Raw genomic sequence first — 17,442 nt, 5'->3', positions numbered from 1 at the left:
CAGCGGACTGTGTCGCACGCCTGTCTTATGTATCAAGGCTTTATGCTGGTCAACGTCATCATCTTATGATATTTAATGTTCCCTCACCATAATGTAAAGATGGAACCACCTTACTTACTCTCTCTCCTGTTATTTTCTAGAGATAAAATTTACCTCTGGTCATATTTAATAAAAAAAATTGAGAAGTAATTCTGAAAATAAATCAGTACGATCAGTGTCAATGGGAAATAGCGCTTATTGTGTTTCTTGTTGTTGTTGTATTTCAAAAATATCGATAATGAATCGCAAGAAACTGATTATTATTATCAAAAAGATATATTATTTATTTAAGAATTTCTCCGGGTAAGGTTGGTTCACATGCGACGTTTTACGAAGTATTCCAGCAGGTCTGTCCGATCAAATTGGATTTCCCTGATTCATCAACAGTACGGTCAATTCCCTTTCAATCTATCAATATAAATTATTTTCTCCTTTCCCTCCTCAGTTTCCTGAAAATTCTTCTATCTAACACGGTTTTTAGCTTCCTACTCTCAATTAGTTCGCTTTCTTGGTACTTTTTCATTATTTCTTAGATGGTACTAGTAAGCCTCCTAAAGGACTTCGTGTGATACAGACATCGAGTACCTTTCCGAGCCTTGAACGACACCCTCCCTTGCAGGCCAGGTCCAGTCAATGTATTTCCGAGGCTAATTAGATTGATGTCCATGCTTTCAGAGAGTAAATGTATGGTAGGGTTTTCCACGATCATTCCAACACTGATAATTATCTGACCCCATTATGTTCATAATTTTTTTGTTTGGCTCCTACCCCTTAAATCTATGTGGCAAATACTTACCCCGCCAGTGCAGATTCAGGTGCCACTGGAGGGTGCTAGGCTTTCTTCCGCGACAATGTTGTATCTCCAAGGAAAGGATAAGATGTGTGATAATGATTTCCTTAAGAAGGAATAACTTTGATTGTAAATGGACTGTGGGTAGTTGCGTATGGTATAATACTTAGTGCATTTGAAAAGTATTTTTGTAAGTGCGGACTCATTTAATGTAGGACAACAGGGAAAATAATTAGTGATAAGATTTCGGGGGAATATAATTGAAGGTAGAGGATATCACTTAAGGTTATTAATTGGAGTGAGAGGCTGATAAGGAATGTGATGCAGGGATAGAGGAATGGACAAAGGTTAAGAAGTATGAGACGATGGGTATTTACGTTAAATAACCGGCATCAGTAGTCCAACTGGGAAAAGAATACCTTGAAATATACACCCTGAAACGATGAGATGAAAGACATTGTGGGCGAGTATAAGAAACTTCTTAATGAGGTACGGAAGAGCTAGAAGTTTTAAATTGAGCGAGTACTGGGTTAGGACGGAGTGCTAATAACCGTGTTAAGGTTTGGAATGTAGGATAGCAGGGAAGGAAGGTGAGGATAATATGAAAGGGCTCGGTGGCTGTGGGGATAAGTCCTCGCCTGCTAAACACACATTCGATATCCAGGGCATGGGTGGTTTTACTTGTATTTAGTCTACTTGTCTGTAAATGTCTTATATTGAATTGCTTGTAATTGGGAAAACTCTAAGCAATGAAGAAATCATTATTATTTAGTTATAATAAAGGGGCATAAGTCTTAATATGAATTGAGGACGAAATGGATGATCAATTAGGATGCGGAGAATGTTTAAACGCCATTAAATAAAGACCGAGTTTGAAGAATAAGTGCCAACAGAAATTGATGCTAAATATCATAATATTGATCCAGCCAAATAGAACCAATCATATGGCCATTGAATTTTTGGTGATGGAGGCGTCTCATATCATCTCTCCCCTTATTTAAGCCCCTTCATTCCCGGAAGGATAGCATGATAAAAATAGTGGATGTATGAAATATGGAAGAGGCAGAAGGTTTAGATTGAGCGAGTACCAAACGGAGGCGAAAATTAATAAGTTTAGAATGAAGGATAGCAGGAAAGGAAGGGGAAAAGAATATGATTTAGTTGAATTGAAGCTTAGGCCTTTATAGGAATTGATAGAAGATCAAGTTGTGAAATAATCGATGTAAAAGTAATAAAACTACCTTAACCGAAAGACTATTTCAACAAAACATATAATTTTACCTTGCTTGCAAAGGTGAACTTTATTTCCATCCGACATGCTGTTTCACAGCACAGTTAGCGCAAAAAATATGCGAGCAATACATCATTCGTATCTCAAAAATAATTCTGATTTTTGTAACAGGTAACAAATATTAATTAAATAGGAAGTTTAAATTCAAATAAATAAAAAGCGAGTTTGAAGAATAAGTGGCACTAGATATTGCTGCTTAGTGCTTATTTAAAAAATTTTTGGATCAAGCAAAATCAAACCAACTAGATGGCCATTGAGAGTTGCTTAGGAGAAAGATGGAGACGATCGTGTTGCATTCTTTCGGGGCGTCTCATATCATCTCTCCTCCCGTTTTATCCTTCCCTTCATTCCCGGAAGGATGCTGCGGGACCAGGGGCGGAGGTTGGGGACGGAAGGAGCTCTAGATAAAAACTCGCCCCGATTGTGCACGCTCGCAAATGACTTAATGCTTCGGCACGCGGAAGGAATGCTTTGCGAAATGGAGGAGGAGATACGAGGGACAGGGGGTGAGGACAAGAGAGTTAAAAAAAAACAAAATGCGGCACTGCGCCAAGGGGATAGCAGGGACCCTTGTGAATCGAAAAAAGGAGCAAGGGTGGAGGGGAGAACACGTTGTTTTGCATTTTTTCGCCATTTTTTTCGCCATCTAAACCTCCTCCCCGACCAGTCTCTGGACAATTACGCCTTTTCCTTCCCCATTCGGAAAAGTTCTCACCCGTTCACCAGAGGGTGAAAAAAATCCCCTGCATGAAATTAGCGAGGGATTTTTATGCTCAACCTTAGTTTTTTATCCCGCGCACTTCTGTCGTCTCAGGGTAGAGAGCTGCCAGGATATCCCGAAAACATCTAAAGCCCTCAACTTGCTGCACAAAATACCCATAAAACAGTTTCCAATTTCGGAGCGCAAGGGTAGGGGGCGGGAGGTTTTTGAAAGAGTCGGGCGAAATTCGGTCGTCGCTTGTTTCCTCAAAATCCTCCCCTGGTGGGGAGCTTGCCAATCTCGCGAGGGCTCCACGGATGCCCAGTCCATTAGTGTGATTAGTCTTCGGCAAGAAAATCTATACGGGATTGATACGTAGCGAACATTGAATTCTTTCAACTGGACACGTGGAAGTTTTTTTTGCACGAGCGTCATCGGTGTTGGATTCAGTATAAACAAATTTCAAATGATGATCATGGTCAATATAAGAGTAACGGTAGGCACTTTCAAATGCAATTACAGGAAGGCACTCAGGGGCGATTACAGAAACTTCTAAATCAGGGCGAGAGAGTGACCAGCCAGTAGGCATAGTGTGTGAAGGACAGAATTTTTTTTACGAAGCTAAAAAACACTCCAATAACACATTTTTTGGAGCAAGTATGATAGTTAATCAATGAGGAAAAAGGGAGGAGGTAGGAAAAAACCTTTAATCCAAAAATTCTATAATTTGTGTGGTGTGACTTTGCCTTTCTCCGTAATCGAATTGATCTGCCTCAGAAACTGCCCCCTACTTGCAGTTAATATTCAGTAAATCCATCAAGCAACACGAAGTACCTAATGACTGGAAAATCGCTAATGTAACACCAATATTTAAAAGTGGGGACAAGGAATAGCCATCTAATTACAGGCCGATATCTTCAACGTCCATCTCATGCAAGGTCCTTGAACACATCGTAGTCAGCTCGGTAATGAAACACCTAGACGCACAAAACTTATTAATGGGAACTCAACATGGATTCAGGAAAAGCAGATCGTGCGAAACTCAGTTAGCGCTTTTCGCCCTCGATATTTTAGTCTCAGGGGAAGACAACATTCCAGTAGACGCGATTTTTCTTGATCTCAAAAAAGCATTTGATAAAGTACCCCACGGAAAGTTAATAATAAAACTGAAATCTTACGGTGTAGACGAAGATGTCATTTCCTGGATAAGAGAATTTTTGAGCGACCGCGTCCAAAGAGTAGTATTAGACGGTGCAGTCTCCAATGAGGTTAGAGTCACTTCTGGCGTCCCTCAGGGTAGTGTCATAGGCCCACTCCTATTCCTTCTTTATATAAACGACATTGGTGAAGTACTACGCAGTAAAGTACGATTATTTGCAGACGACGCTGTAGTTTACCGAGAAATCCATTCCAGCAAAGATATAGATGAACTAACTAATGACCTTGCTGCTATCCAAGCTTGGTGCGATGCTTGGCAGTTAGAATTAAATTTGAAAAAATGCGTCGTAATGAATTTCTGGAAGAAGAACAACTCCCTCCAACGTAGCTATATAATTCAGGGTACCCAATTAGAGACTGTTGAATCTGTGAAATATCTAGGAGTTAGACTCAATAATGATCTATCATGGAATAAACATATTCGAGAAATAACCGGTCAAGCTAATCGTAAAATGGGTTTTGTTAAAAGAATATTAGGAAAGTGCGACGACAAAGTGAGAGAAATTAGCTACTTTTCCCTCGTTAGACCACATTTGGAATACGCTGCCAGTGTTTGGGACCCTCATGAAAAAGGCTTAATAACAGAGTTAGAACGCGTGCAAAGAAGAGCTGCCAGGTATGTGAAAGGTCGTTACGATAGTCTTGTTAGTGTAACTGACCTCTTAGATGAACTCGGATGGGAATCTCTGTCGGACCGTAGATTGAAAAATAGATTAAACCTTTTAGATAAATTCAAGAGCAGTGTCTTTTCTGACGAAGTTAACCATATCTTACGGACGCCAACATACTACGGAAGATCAGATCATATGAATAAAATAAGAGAGATAGATTGTAGAACAGACAGATTCCGAATGCCATTTTTTCCTCGATCAATAAGAGATTATAACGGCAGCAATAGAACTCGTAAGCAGATTGCATGACTTGTAGTATAGCCTACTAACATATGTGAAAATTAATGCATGTTTCTTAATTCAATTATTATTTCTAACAGCATATAGTAGTATAGTTTGTTAGTATACGGGACGTTTTTTTAGACGATGTGGTGTGCATGTGGGAGTCAAAATGCATGCTGCATGCTGGTGATTGATCACCCCCTGCCAAACACCCTAGAGGTGGCTCGCAGGGTATTATGTAGATGTAGATGTAGATAGATCTTCCATCTTCAATCCATATGAAGACCAATGCCCTTCCATTATACCTATAAGTATCACATACCCTTCCCCTTTCTTCCTCGCTATGTTACGTTCTGAACCCTGACACGGTTATTAACACTCCTCCATTTAGTACTACTTTAGTTACCCGTTTAGTTCTAGCAACACTAGCTCAGTGCTTCACCCTGAATATTGGTTTTAATAGTTGAGGATCGAATTCATTGTATCCTTGGCCACAGGCGCATGAGTATCGTACATTCAGGTAGAAAAATATAACTTAGGGAACATTTTTGTTGGGCGTGTCCTAAGGGTTTACCAGGGGTGTGAGCACGGGACCCTTTGATCATTAGCCCAATGCTATACCCTATTTTACGATTCCTCCACGCTTCCCTATTTTACATTTAATTTTTTAGCGTAGGGTAGGTTTAAGACATAATTGAGGTTGGTTTTTGGTGTTCCCCGCCACTATTTTCCGAGGAGACTACATCGCAGGTGTTTATCGAGTGTCACGTGTGCATAGGCGCTTCTCTTCCCTCAAACGAAGAGGGAGATTAGTTAAATGAAGAATTCCAATATTTTCACTGAAACCTATTCCACAGAATTCAGTAATATTTCATTTAAATAATGTGATTGACTTCCACCATATAATGACACTTATCGTGCAAGAGGAGGGTGGTAATTGTTTTTCATATCCTAGAATCTTAACTAATTTTACAAAAAGCACGCCATGCTTTTCAACAGTTCCCCATAGGTCAAAACGCTTACGCCGCCAAGATGATACTAAAACTTTTGTGGCTCTTGACCATAATGAATGAATTAGTTTTCTCGGTTTTAGCCATTTATAAATCAAAATAATATGATCATTTGCGAGGATCGCTGTTATAATGGTTACCTAGTATTGTGCGACTAACAAGAATTATATGTATTCATCATATTGACCGAGCTGCTTGCATTTGTAATTAATAGATAAGGTTTCATAACTATATCCACAATGTAGCCTTCATAGCAGCCGTCCGCTAATAATGCTATCTTCGTTGCGGGAATTTCACTCATATTTTGCCTTCCGGCTTCCATTACATAAGCACGTTGTCAAAAATTGTAGTGCACCTTTTTGACGATTCTAGAACCGGATTGTATGGCTTATCTTTCATCGATACCTTAAGGGGAGACACAGGGTTTGAATAGGACGAGTACTAAGCTGGTAGGGGATGCTAGCCGTGTTAGTTGGAGGAGAGTTAGGTATGAAGGTAGGGGAGGAAATGAATAATATTTATAGATAAAATAATAGGAATAGACCATACTGGGATTTGAAGAGGGAGGAATTTTAATTTACGGAGAGATGATAGGAGGAGTGATTGGCCAAAAGCTCTATTGAAGCCTATCTTAACCGGTAGTATATTTTGAGAATTAAGAAAGTGGCTTGTTAAGCATAACTTCGTCTTCTGCAACATATTGGAATTCAAGGTTCGAAAATTTTATTCCCTAAAGCCACCCAGAAATTCTCCTCGTAAAATGGTGACTTGGTGGTTTTAATGGTTGTGAAACCCACTGGCAATTGACTAATCTCGGTTCGGATTTCTGTAAAGTCCGAAGACTTTTTCTTAGCGCTATGTTTACATCTTGTTGCCAGTTAAAGTTGCAAAGAACGGAGCAAATTTATTTGTAACATTGAAATGAATGAATGCAGCAGCGCTTTGTAAAAATTAGCCATCCGTGAGCAAGAAAATCATGTGATATTCTTGGCACATCTCTGAAATGAGGACCTAAAAATACGCCTATGAGTGAATTTTCATTTCATACCGGCAGAAACATATGAATTACTACCACTCTCTCTAAATTGAAACATTTGAACCTTTGCCGACCAATCCAACTGTGCGATCTCTTTCTGTTCCTAATCTTTTCCTGTATCAAGCCACCCTATGTTCTTCTTTACTCAACGATTAAATGTCGCGGACTACAATATAATATGATGATTTTTATTTGTACTACTCTACTTCATTCATGTATGAAGTTCATTATAATGCGGTATAATATTTTATTATTCTTGAATATAGCTCCTATTTTAGCATATACTCATTGGAGTATAGTGCGGATAGCGGAGCGGAAAGATATTTGTGTACAAAATAAGCGCCATATTGGTGTCAATTTCGAAGTCCATGGTGGTGATTGTGCCCTCAAACATCACCATTCCGGAAGATGAGTTAAAAAATAAAAATGAATCATTAGTACTAAAAATATACATGATTCACTACATTTGATGAAGATTGCAAATTTCATTGAAATAATCTCTCTGATGGATTCATCATGCAATATTTATATAATGGGAAAAATTGGACTGTTGGATATAGCTTTAGAGAAAGGGTCTGTGGCCAATATAATGACGAAAAGTGGGTCACTAAAATTAACTGCGAAAGACTTATCTGCAGAAAATATTTTTTAACCTTAAATTATTTTTCACCACATGTGCCTGATTGCAAATGGGTTTTGGTAAGCTTTGAAAATTTTCATTTTGCTCAAAATGAAGCGCTAAGCCTTTATGGTTTTTAATTCCCCGGCAATGATGAGAATGAAATAACTCTAAATGTAAATGAGCCTACTCTTCTATGCTGGTTAATATCATTGTTTACAAATTAACTAAGTATTAAGTCCAATGTTTCACTTATTCACTATATTAACGAGAATATCAAGTTGCTGTGTAACATTCCTACCGCAATCACAAGCCTCAGCAATATCATATTATAATCCATACATTTTTATCAAACAAAATGCTCTGTTCAAATCGCAATTGAGATGAGAAGTTCACTCATTATCGTAATTCACCCGCTTATTGATTGTGTAGAAAGCATAAAATACGATAGAAGATATTGACGAAATATTTAGTTATCTGAAAGAGAATAATAATTATAATGAGCTGTTATTTATTGGAAAATTTCAGTTTAAATGTTAGAATAATATTTAAAAAATAATCCAGAATCCAGAGATGATAAACATACTACATGTTGAAAAATGTTGGCGGTCTTGTGTAAACTTATCAATAGTTGTGTGACGTGTATGAATTTTATTCGGAATATCACTGCTATAGGCGTAGGTATTCCGCGCGACAGCATGTCTTCCGGGATTTTTAATCACGAAAAGCTTTTGATTGGCACTGACATGACGCAACAAAAGGGATTCACCTCGTAGGCGATTCCCTGAGGAAGACGAAGACCTTTTGAAATTTTCGATATCGAATAGTGACTTCACCAGGCATATAATTCGTTTAAGCTTTTTTACGTACTGCTCGAGGGCCATCAAAAAACGGCACGGGGGATCGATCAAATCCATGTGATCAAATATATTCATGCGTCCCAAAAAACTATTAACTATCAGTGATGTACATTCCGGTTAATTGAGACATATCGGCACCCGTGCACTATGCCCAGATTAAGACGACTTCCTATTTATCCGAATCACACCATCAATATGAATACTTGGACGAAGGAATATGAAATGTAGAAAAGTAGACAAATTTAAAATATAATCGTTATATTATTTGTCACTTAGCTGTAACGACAAAAACATATTTAACTATAACTATTGTTTCTGAAATCGTATGACTACATTAAAAACCGATTTCTCCCAGTATCCACAAATGTTATTGGCATTAGTAATGAAAAATAGATTTTTTGATTAATGAAAGCTTTAACTTGAAACTTGAGGGAGCTATAATTTTGGCTGATTCAAAACTTCACTTCATCAATTTATTTGTGACTATCAATGCTAAAAACCCACATACCATTATGAGTTCATGTCGTTTTCACTTTTAAAATGAATTTCATACATGTTACTTTGACACACACTTATTAAATTTTTTACATATATTCATGCCGTAGGTACTTATTAAAATAATTATCGTAAGAAATCGATAATTCATTATTATTGTGATAGGTCAGTATATCACTTCTACTTAGTATCCTTGATGAGAGTTGATAATTATAGGTTGAAATATGTTTTCCGTTCAGCTCAAATTTTTACCATGGTATCTAACACGATTTTTCCTAACACATTATTTCAATAGTTATAGCCTAGAATAAATTGGTGGTACGTGTAAAAATGTGTGAGATGTAGAACTCAATATTTTTCCGATGCGCATCAAGGATGCAAATTTGATCCAGAGGTATTTTAGTTATTATGGCCTTGTCTAAATTTTAATTGCAAATTCACTTGATTCCTCTTTTTCATGTGCCGGAATGCATCATAGTTCGTATCAAGCAATCAAATTTTTTTCATGGTCTCCACCGAAATCTGCTTGACCTACTTTAGCGAAATAGTCCTCTCTTACGAGCGTAAACACCTGTTCTGGATGGTGAAGTTGAGCTACGCTTGCAGTCACTTCCGCAAATAATCTGACATCCTCATCCGCACTTATACCTACCTGGGAATGTCGATTTAGCAATCTTGCAGTTGAAATTGCGGTTTTAATTTCAGGATATAGTGATCTTTTCTCACAATCCAAAGCGATAACTTATTGATTAAAATATTATGCATAGGTGTAATAATGTGGTGTATTAATAATAATAAGTGTTGTGGGATCCATAGATCCGATAGATGCGTTCTTGTAGAACGTTGTAATGCATTTCTTTTAAATACAAATTTGTTGAACAAATAAGGTGGATATGCAGAATAATGGATTTTATAATCCATTATTAGGGAAAAATAGACTCATCTTTCTCGTGATTTTAGCCATTTGAGATTTATATAGCCATTTAAGGTTATAGGGATGCAAGGGGACATCGCCGTTACCACAGTGAACCCACAGAACTGAAAACTTAGGGAATTTTTGGAACTGTTATTTAATACTTACATTCATGAATTAGATGACGTAAAATATGAAATTTGGATTATATACGTACATATTTAATTAATGCTAGGCATAGGGTTAAAATATGATAAAGGTGGTGGGCAAATAGTAAATATTTTATTGTATGTATTGTTGAAAGTTGATATTATAAATAATATTAAGTCAACAAATACAGCATCTTAGTTTGATTGATTACAGCTCCGGTAAATTGTCTCTCAAGGGTTGCCTAGCATCGTTTACAGATTGGTGATATGCTTTGCAAAAAGTGAGTTTTAAAGTTAGAAGCCTTGTGAAATATAAATGCCTTTTATGATGATCCCTATCCTACTAGTATAAGTTAATTCGTGTACTATCCACCGATAGTACAAGTAAATGATTTTGGTATATCCACCTTTTCCTCTGTAAATGACTTCATTTCTGGTCAAAATATCATCAGTACCACAAAGAATTGGCTAGGTATTTTTAGATAAATTATTTTTTTGGACAAAATCCCAGCGATGCATGCTGAGTTTAGCCCTGATAATTACTATGCACCTAACCCAATGAAATTGGGTGATGAGGAGGGTGTATTTGGATTGTTAGCCAGGGATACCGGGAGAGTAAGTGAAGGGTGTTCGAAGCAGATATAGTAAGGTTGGCACACAAAATCTATGAGACCTCAAGCTTGTTTAAAAAATCGGATTTTGAGATAACGGCTTCCCTGGAGTACATTGGTGTGGGTGTGTTCTCTTTGGGGGGAAACAGTTCTGAATTGAACGAATTACGATCCCAAAGGTAGGGAGACTTATTTGCCACCATGGCAAACGGAGAGAGGAAGAGAAATCACTAATAGGGCGCGAAAAGTGTACATTCTTTTAAAGAGAGTGTAGTCAAAGCATTGCAGAAACAAGTGACTTTATACGCAGTCACGCGAGACAATATTTGACTTGGCCAGGATTCGAACCCGGATATCCCGATTTTCGAAGTTCGCTCTGAGAAAACGGCTTGTTGGTGTAACAGGCTAACACACCTGACCGGCAATTGGGAGATCCGGGTTCGAATCCCGGCTAAGTCAAATATTTTTTCATATTGAACCTCATCCTTTGGTTGTGAGCTCTACTACGCATACCATCCACTCCTAGGAAGGTTACTCCTCCTACGGGTAACCTTTCACGGTTCTATAGGCCGGAAAAGACTGCGATCATTCTTCTACTTCTACATATTCTTGGAGTCGATTCACATTGTGACTCCTGAGGAGCACGAGTTCAAGGTCACCTGGCTGTCCGCGGTAGACCTCATTTACTCAAATGCACCATTTAACTGCTATCGGACTGGATGGTGCAGGGGGGGGGGGGAATTAGGTGCACCAGAGAGAAAGAGAGAGAGAGAGTGTGGGAGAGCAAATTGACGAGCGACGAACGGTGGTGCCATTTCTCGTGTGAACTCGGTCGCGAACTATCCCTCGCGAGCCGGCCTTATGTATGGGCGTCGAATGCCATTTGCGGCCGGGGCCCGTGTTGACGCGCCGTCGCTCTCAATTTACTCCCCGGGCGATGGCCGGGGTAAATCCGCGGAGGGTGGAGTGGCGACTCCCCGGAGGGGGTTGTACCTACTCCATCCGAGGATGGATAATGGAATGGTCTCCCACGGGTCGCGCCTCCAGGCTCTTTGCGGGAGCTGACGCCGCTCCGCCCGGGATGTTTACGCTTCAACCCCCCCCGGTCGGCATGTCTCGATGAGGTTACAGTGAGGTGCGGGGCCAAATGTGGTGGTGCCCAGAGCCCACCTATCTGGGAAGGGAACGGGAGTCCACTTGATGTCGCCCGCTAGAGTTTCCATGCCATCGGGCCAGGCAAGTCAGTCTCTTGTCTCATTGGATATGCCAGGGGTCGATTTCCTCTTCTCCGGGCTGCTGATCTTAGCGACGCATTCGTCGTGATAAGGTTTCTAATGACATTCGTGCAAGGGTCATCCCAATTCGATTCAGCATTCCATTGACCATTTGGTTCACAGACTTAGATGAAAATTTCTTTGTTGGTAAATGGTCGATCTCTTCATCTTCCGAGTTTTTTCCGCGTTGTTTGTCTTAGTTTGGCGACAGTTTCTTTACCTAAACTTCGACCTGAAGACCCCTGGTGGAATCCCGACGAAACTCTCGTCAACCTGTGACATAAAACGCGGCAAAAACCCGGAAGATGGAGAGATCAACCAATCAAGAATGCCTAGGAAGAATTTTAAGAGACAACTTTGTTGGTAAATGTTGACATAAATCGAAATTCTCTAGCTATATGATCCCATGCACTTTTAAAGTCAAAGTTTAAATTTGGTATTATAAGCAAAAATTCTTTCTCGCAAAACGGTCTTGGAGTATGAGGTGAATAAGTTACACCTATGTGCGAGTTTTCATCAAAATCCGAGTCCATAAGTGCCAATTATTTAAAATAGAGGTGAAATGGCCCACTTTCAATAATTTTATTTCCTCCTTCTCGATAGATGCGTATGATGACATGATACATTCACGGTATTCATGCCTCATATATTGTGACTCATCATATTTACTATTCTCCTATTTGCATGTTGTCGTCCTGGCTAAGCATGCGATCTTCATCATCCTCCTCCAGCGGCGAGTCGCGAAATATTCCATCATTTTCTGTTCACTTTTTCTCGTGATTCATATTTCCAATCCGTACAGTGCCACGATCGCCTCAAATATTTGCGTAAACTGTTTACACGCAATTTTAAACTTAATGTTGATAATGCATGACTTTGATTTTAAATTATTTCCTCTAGTCTCCAGTGCCTGTCAAATTTATTTACCCTTCCAGAAGTTTATGTTTTTTTAAACGTAACAGTATCTCGTAAACGGTTGCATACAATATCAAATAAGTTCAGCTGATATTTTTATTTTGTTATCAAATGATGACAATATACCATCGAAAGAAATAAATTCCCAAAAGTCGTACTTTTTGCCTGAAGCATTGCTTTGCTTCAGGCAAAGAGTGCGGCCTTGGTTAATTTTTTTTTAACTGTTAAACTGGCGTAGGACGTTCATTTATTAATGCACTCTATATCATGTTTGGTCAAAATCAGGACCCTAAGGGTTGTTTTTTTTCGATGAATTTGTCAAATATCTATCTAAAAATGTGTAACATATACGGATGTGTAACATATATATCTATTGATCGACACCATAGAGATGCTTCTATTGTTTGTAAGTCATGATGTTTTCCATCAGAATATGATTTTTCCATGTATTAATGCTTATTCCTCTTGTCCTGCACAAAAATCGGAGATTACAACGATATCAATTTCCATGTCTCTTTCGAAATTTCTATTTTTTTTTTAACAATTCCTATTCATATTGATGGTGCATTGCCTGCCGCAGACCCCCTGGGCTGCCAGCGGGACTGCATGTGTACGGACGGGAGGAAACAAGGCCTTCTGTCGCACAAAGAGTGAAAGAGATGAGGGAGAAAACAATAGGAGCGTGGTCGGACGACCGATTGAAAAAAAATACGCGTCCTTCTCATCGAGTGCGTGTCGTCCCGACGCGCGGGTTAGTCGCGGGGCGACCTCGGGCGATTGTCGCGGAAAGCGACGAACACGACCCGCCACGACAACTGGTCGTCCGAATCACGAACGCAGTGTCGAAACATTTTGTCTCGCCTTGTCGGTGCCGCGTGTGGTATCGGAGGGTGTAACATTACCATCCGTCGTTCAGACAAGGGGGGGGGGGGGATAGTGGTGATTTGTCGGAATTCGGTCCCTCTCGATGGAAATCCTCGAATACTAGTCATTATTGGAGAAATAATACACTTTGTATCATCCAAATAGAATTGTTTTTACGAACAACTGGTTTCCATGCTGGTGGAACATTCTCAATGTCGCTATCCTCAGTGTATAGTTATTCTATTAAAGTATTCTACCGATTAAGGTATGTTTGCATGGAATATTTTAGAAAAACTGGCAGTTTCCCTCCCTTCATGGACCCCCTCCCCTCTTAAATTCACAATGAGACCAACTCCCTTTCATCCAAACTAAAAATCCTATTCTCTTCCTTCATCTCCCTCGTTTACCTAACATTCTACCCTTTAACACAGTTCTAAACATCCCCTCCCCGCTAAGTATTCGCTCCATTCATACCTTCTGTCTCGTCCGCATCTCATCTAACAGCGGCCTCTCCTCTCCCACCATGTCCAGCATGTCGTCATTCTTCCTCCTCTCCGTTCACTTCACCCTCTCCATTCTCCTCCAGACTTACATCTCCAACGCCTCCAGTCTTCTCTCGTCCTCCTTTCTAAGTATCCAGGTTTCCTTACAGTGAAGCGCTACACCCTAAATCAGACTTATCTCTAACCTTTTATTTAAACTCTGACATAGTGATCTTCTCATAAGCTCTTTTCTGTGCTTTAATGCCTCCTTTGCTAACGCGATTCTCTTACTGATGTCCCTACAGCTGTATCCGTTTTCCTTTAATGTGCTGCCCAAATAATTGAATTGCTCTACCTGCTCAAGTTTATAGAGAGAGAATTCCTGGGTAGGTTGGGATAGGGCTGGTGTGGTCTTAGGAGTGTTGACTTAATACCGATTGGGCCCGGGTTCAAATCTAGGCGGTGGTGGAGATTTTTCGGAGAATGCCCGATCCATACTCGAGTGCTTGTGTGGAGGGCAACTCAAGGGGTGCTCTACGTCAGACGGGTGGGACTTCAAGCCACGGCCCCGTGGCCTCTTCATCAAGAGAAAGCTAATACCGATGCTGGGTTTCTTACCAACCTTCCTTCCCTTCCCTACCTTTGGTGTATATGACTAAAGCGGTAGGTCGTTTCTTCCAAATATCATGCCAAACCTAAGAAGAAAGTAAATTCCTTGGATAGAAAAAAATATCTGTGGTTGAAGGGGCGAAGGATGTTTTTTTTGAGGAGGAGAGTGCCTTCAGCGGCGAATAATTTTTTAAAAGTGGACGATGACAGCAGCAGAGAAATTAGGATTAGAAGCTTTCGACATGTTGTGTTTCAGAGGAATGGTGAAAATCAAATGGATAGATTGTGTGAATAATGCGGAAGTTGTAGGAAGAGTCGCAGAGAAGTCTTTTGAAGAAGGGACAATTGAATTTTGAAGGGACAAATGGCATGATGGTCTAATTAAAATTATCGTTGAAGGACAGGTGGAAATGAAGAACAGTAGAGTTAGACCACGGGTGAGTTTCTTAGAACAACCGATAAAGGATATTAAGTTCATGTAAGAATTACGTAGGTGATAAAAGATAACAAATGTCTGTAAAAAAAAGCAGGTCACCCCAGTTTTAGGAGCTCAAGCGTCTAAATGAAGCAATCAATTTAAATGCAACAAAAATCATACAAAATAAAATTAATTTCTACGTTGGATCAAACACTTTTAAAAATTTTAGGCTCCATAGTATTTTCCGTACTTAATTTTTTCTCAAAAAACCGTCCGCTTTTTGCGCGTAAAATCAAGTTGCCCGACTTTGAGCGCTTGGTATTCCCGTAGTTTTCGTTCCAGTAACTTTCAATTTGTATGTAAGGAGGCCAGATCTAGTATTAACAGTTTGCAGAAAACAAATTGTTTATACCACCAAAATTTATTTATTTGTTCTAAGTAATGCAAATTACGGGTCTTGCTTTTATTACAGTCGGTAGATAGGAGAATTGAGAGAAGAGCAGCTCCAAACCGTTATTATGATTTTATAATTGATGAATACTGATGATGAAATCTGAAACCTGAGCTTTTGAAAATTCGGTTTTACTTCATGGTTGGATATGGCTCGGGAAGTTGAGATTAAGTATGGGTGTCTGAGTGGGAAAGAATTGCTGATTCATGCAATGTGGAGAGACAGAGAGTTGACGTAGGATAGTATCCTCGGGGAGGAGGGAGAAGTGAACGGGTATTGCGAGTCATAAACATTGAAGGTGAAGGATGGGTCCGCGAAAAGCCATAGTACTGCACAGAGGAATAAGAATAACTTCAAAATTATAAGGATCATTTAAAATCAATGGGCACATCATCCTCGTGTCTTTAGCTGAAAAAATTTCTGAAAAACCAGCAGTAAAACATTGTCCTTTTCATGCAAAATCTGGCGCGAAAAACTTAAATGCGTGTGCTGCAATATAGGTAGCCAGGTGCTCAAATCTCCAAGTTGACAAATTAATAGGAAACACGTTTAATTTTAGGAAATACTTAGCATAATTGACGTAAATATAAACATGAAAAAGTAACAACCGCGGTTAGGCGTGAAGGATCTGTTGGGTTCAATAAAAGTTCTTGGCTTCCCGCGATACTTTGTGGAATTTGCTCAAAATTGCGGGTGAATTTAAAATTTTATTTTTACACATAATTTTTTATTAAACTTGATTAAGTTGTCAACGGTCAATTTAATCTTTTAGAAGATGACGTTAAATCGTCGAAACCATGGTCATGTTTTAATAAAACATTATGTGGAAAGACAAATTTTAAATTTATTCATAAGAAAAAAAATGTTTCGATTAAATTTAGCGCAAATCATATTATGCTATACCAATTTTCAAGGGGATTAATAGTAGAGTGACAATGTTTAATTATATGACGTGGGATGAACGGGCAATATATTTCACAAGCGTACAATGTGCTACGTACGCATGCATGTCATACATAGTCCATCCTGTAACGAACAATTCAATATCTCATCCTTTCCTCAAGCCGCGCATAGTGAGTGTCGTCTTCCTGATTCTCTCCCTCTTAAAAAAATTTCATCTCCCTCAATGTGCTGTCATGCCTTGGCACGTCGTCGATCAATTTATGCTGCTTTCTCCGATATCAGTTCTTGTTAGAATTGTCTTCTCTCACATTCCTAGCAATCAATCCTGTCATGACAATTTACGCTACGGTAAAATCATAACGCTGATCGATTTTAAATAATCTTGCTGTGATTTTCTATTTCATGCTGATCTGAATTTTCAGGACCCAGCAATTGCAAGAAGACAGGGAAATCTAAGGAAATACCGTGACGCGTGGATTCAGCTAAATATAGGGGGGACCTTGAATCCCTCCTAGAAGACCACCCTACTAATTTGAATGGCATAGTTTTGTTTCTCAAGGAAACAGGCCTGTTTAGTAAACTTTGAATTTTAATAAATGATGTCTATTTAATAAGTCTCTAAATTATGTAAATGAGTAAATAAATTATGTAGTGACGAAATATAATCGGGTGTTTTCCCGGCGTAGGTGTTGGATGAAAATTTCTCGGGCTTTCCACCGGGTAATAAAATCCTTCTCCGCCGACATCGAAACGTCGGCGGAGAAGGATTTTATTACCCGGTGGAAAGCCCGAGAACTTTTCATCTATGTTGTGACGATTCTTCTAATATACGACTTGAATCAAATGATTGAGTAGTGGTGCAGAATGATCTAGCCGTCGACGCACCCTAACGCTCAATGCTA

The sequence above is a fragment of the Ischnura elegans genome, chromosome 6 (genome assembly GCF_921293095.1).
Source record: "Ischnura elegans chromosome 6, ioIscEleg1.1, whole genome shotgun sequence".
NCBI lineage: Eukaryota > Metazoa > Arthropoda > Insecta > Odonata > Coenagrionidae > Ischnura > Ischnura elegans.
Note: the sequence above shows the minus strand (reverse complement) of the source record.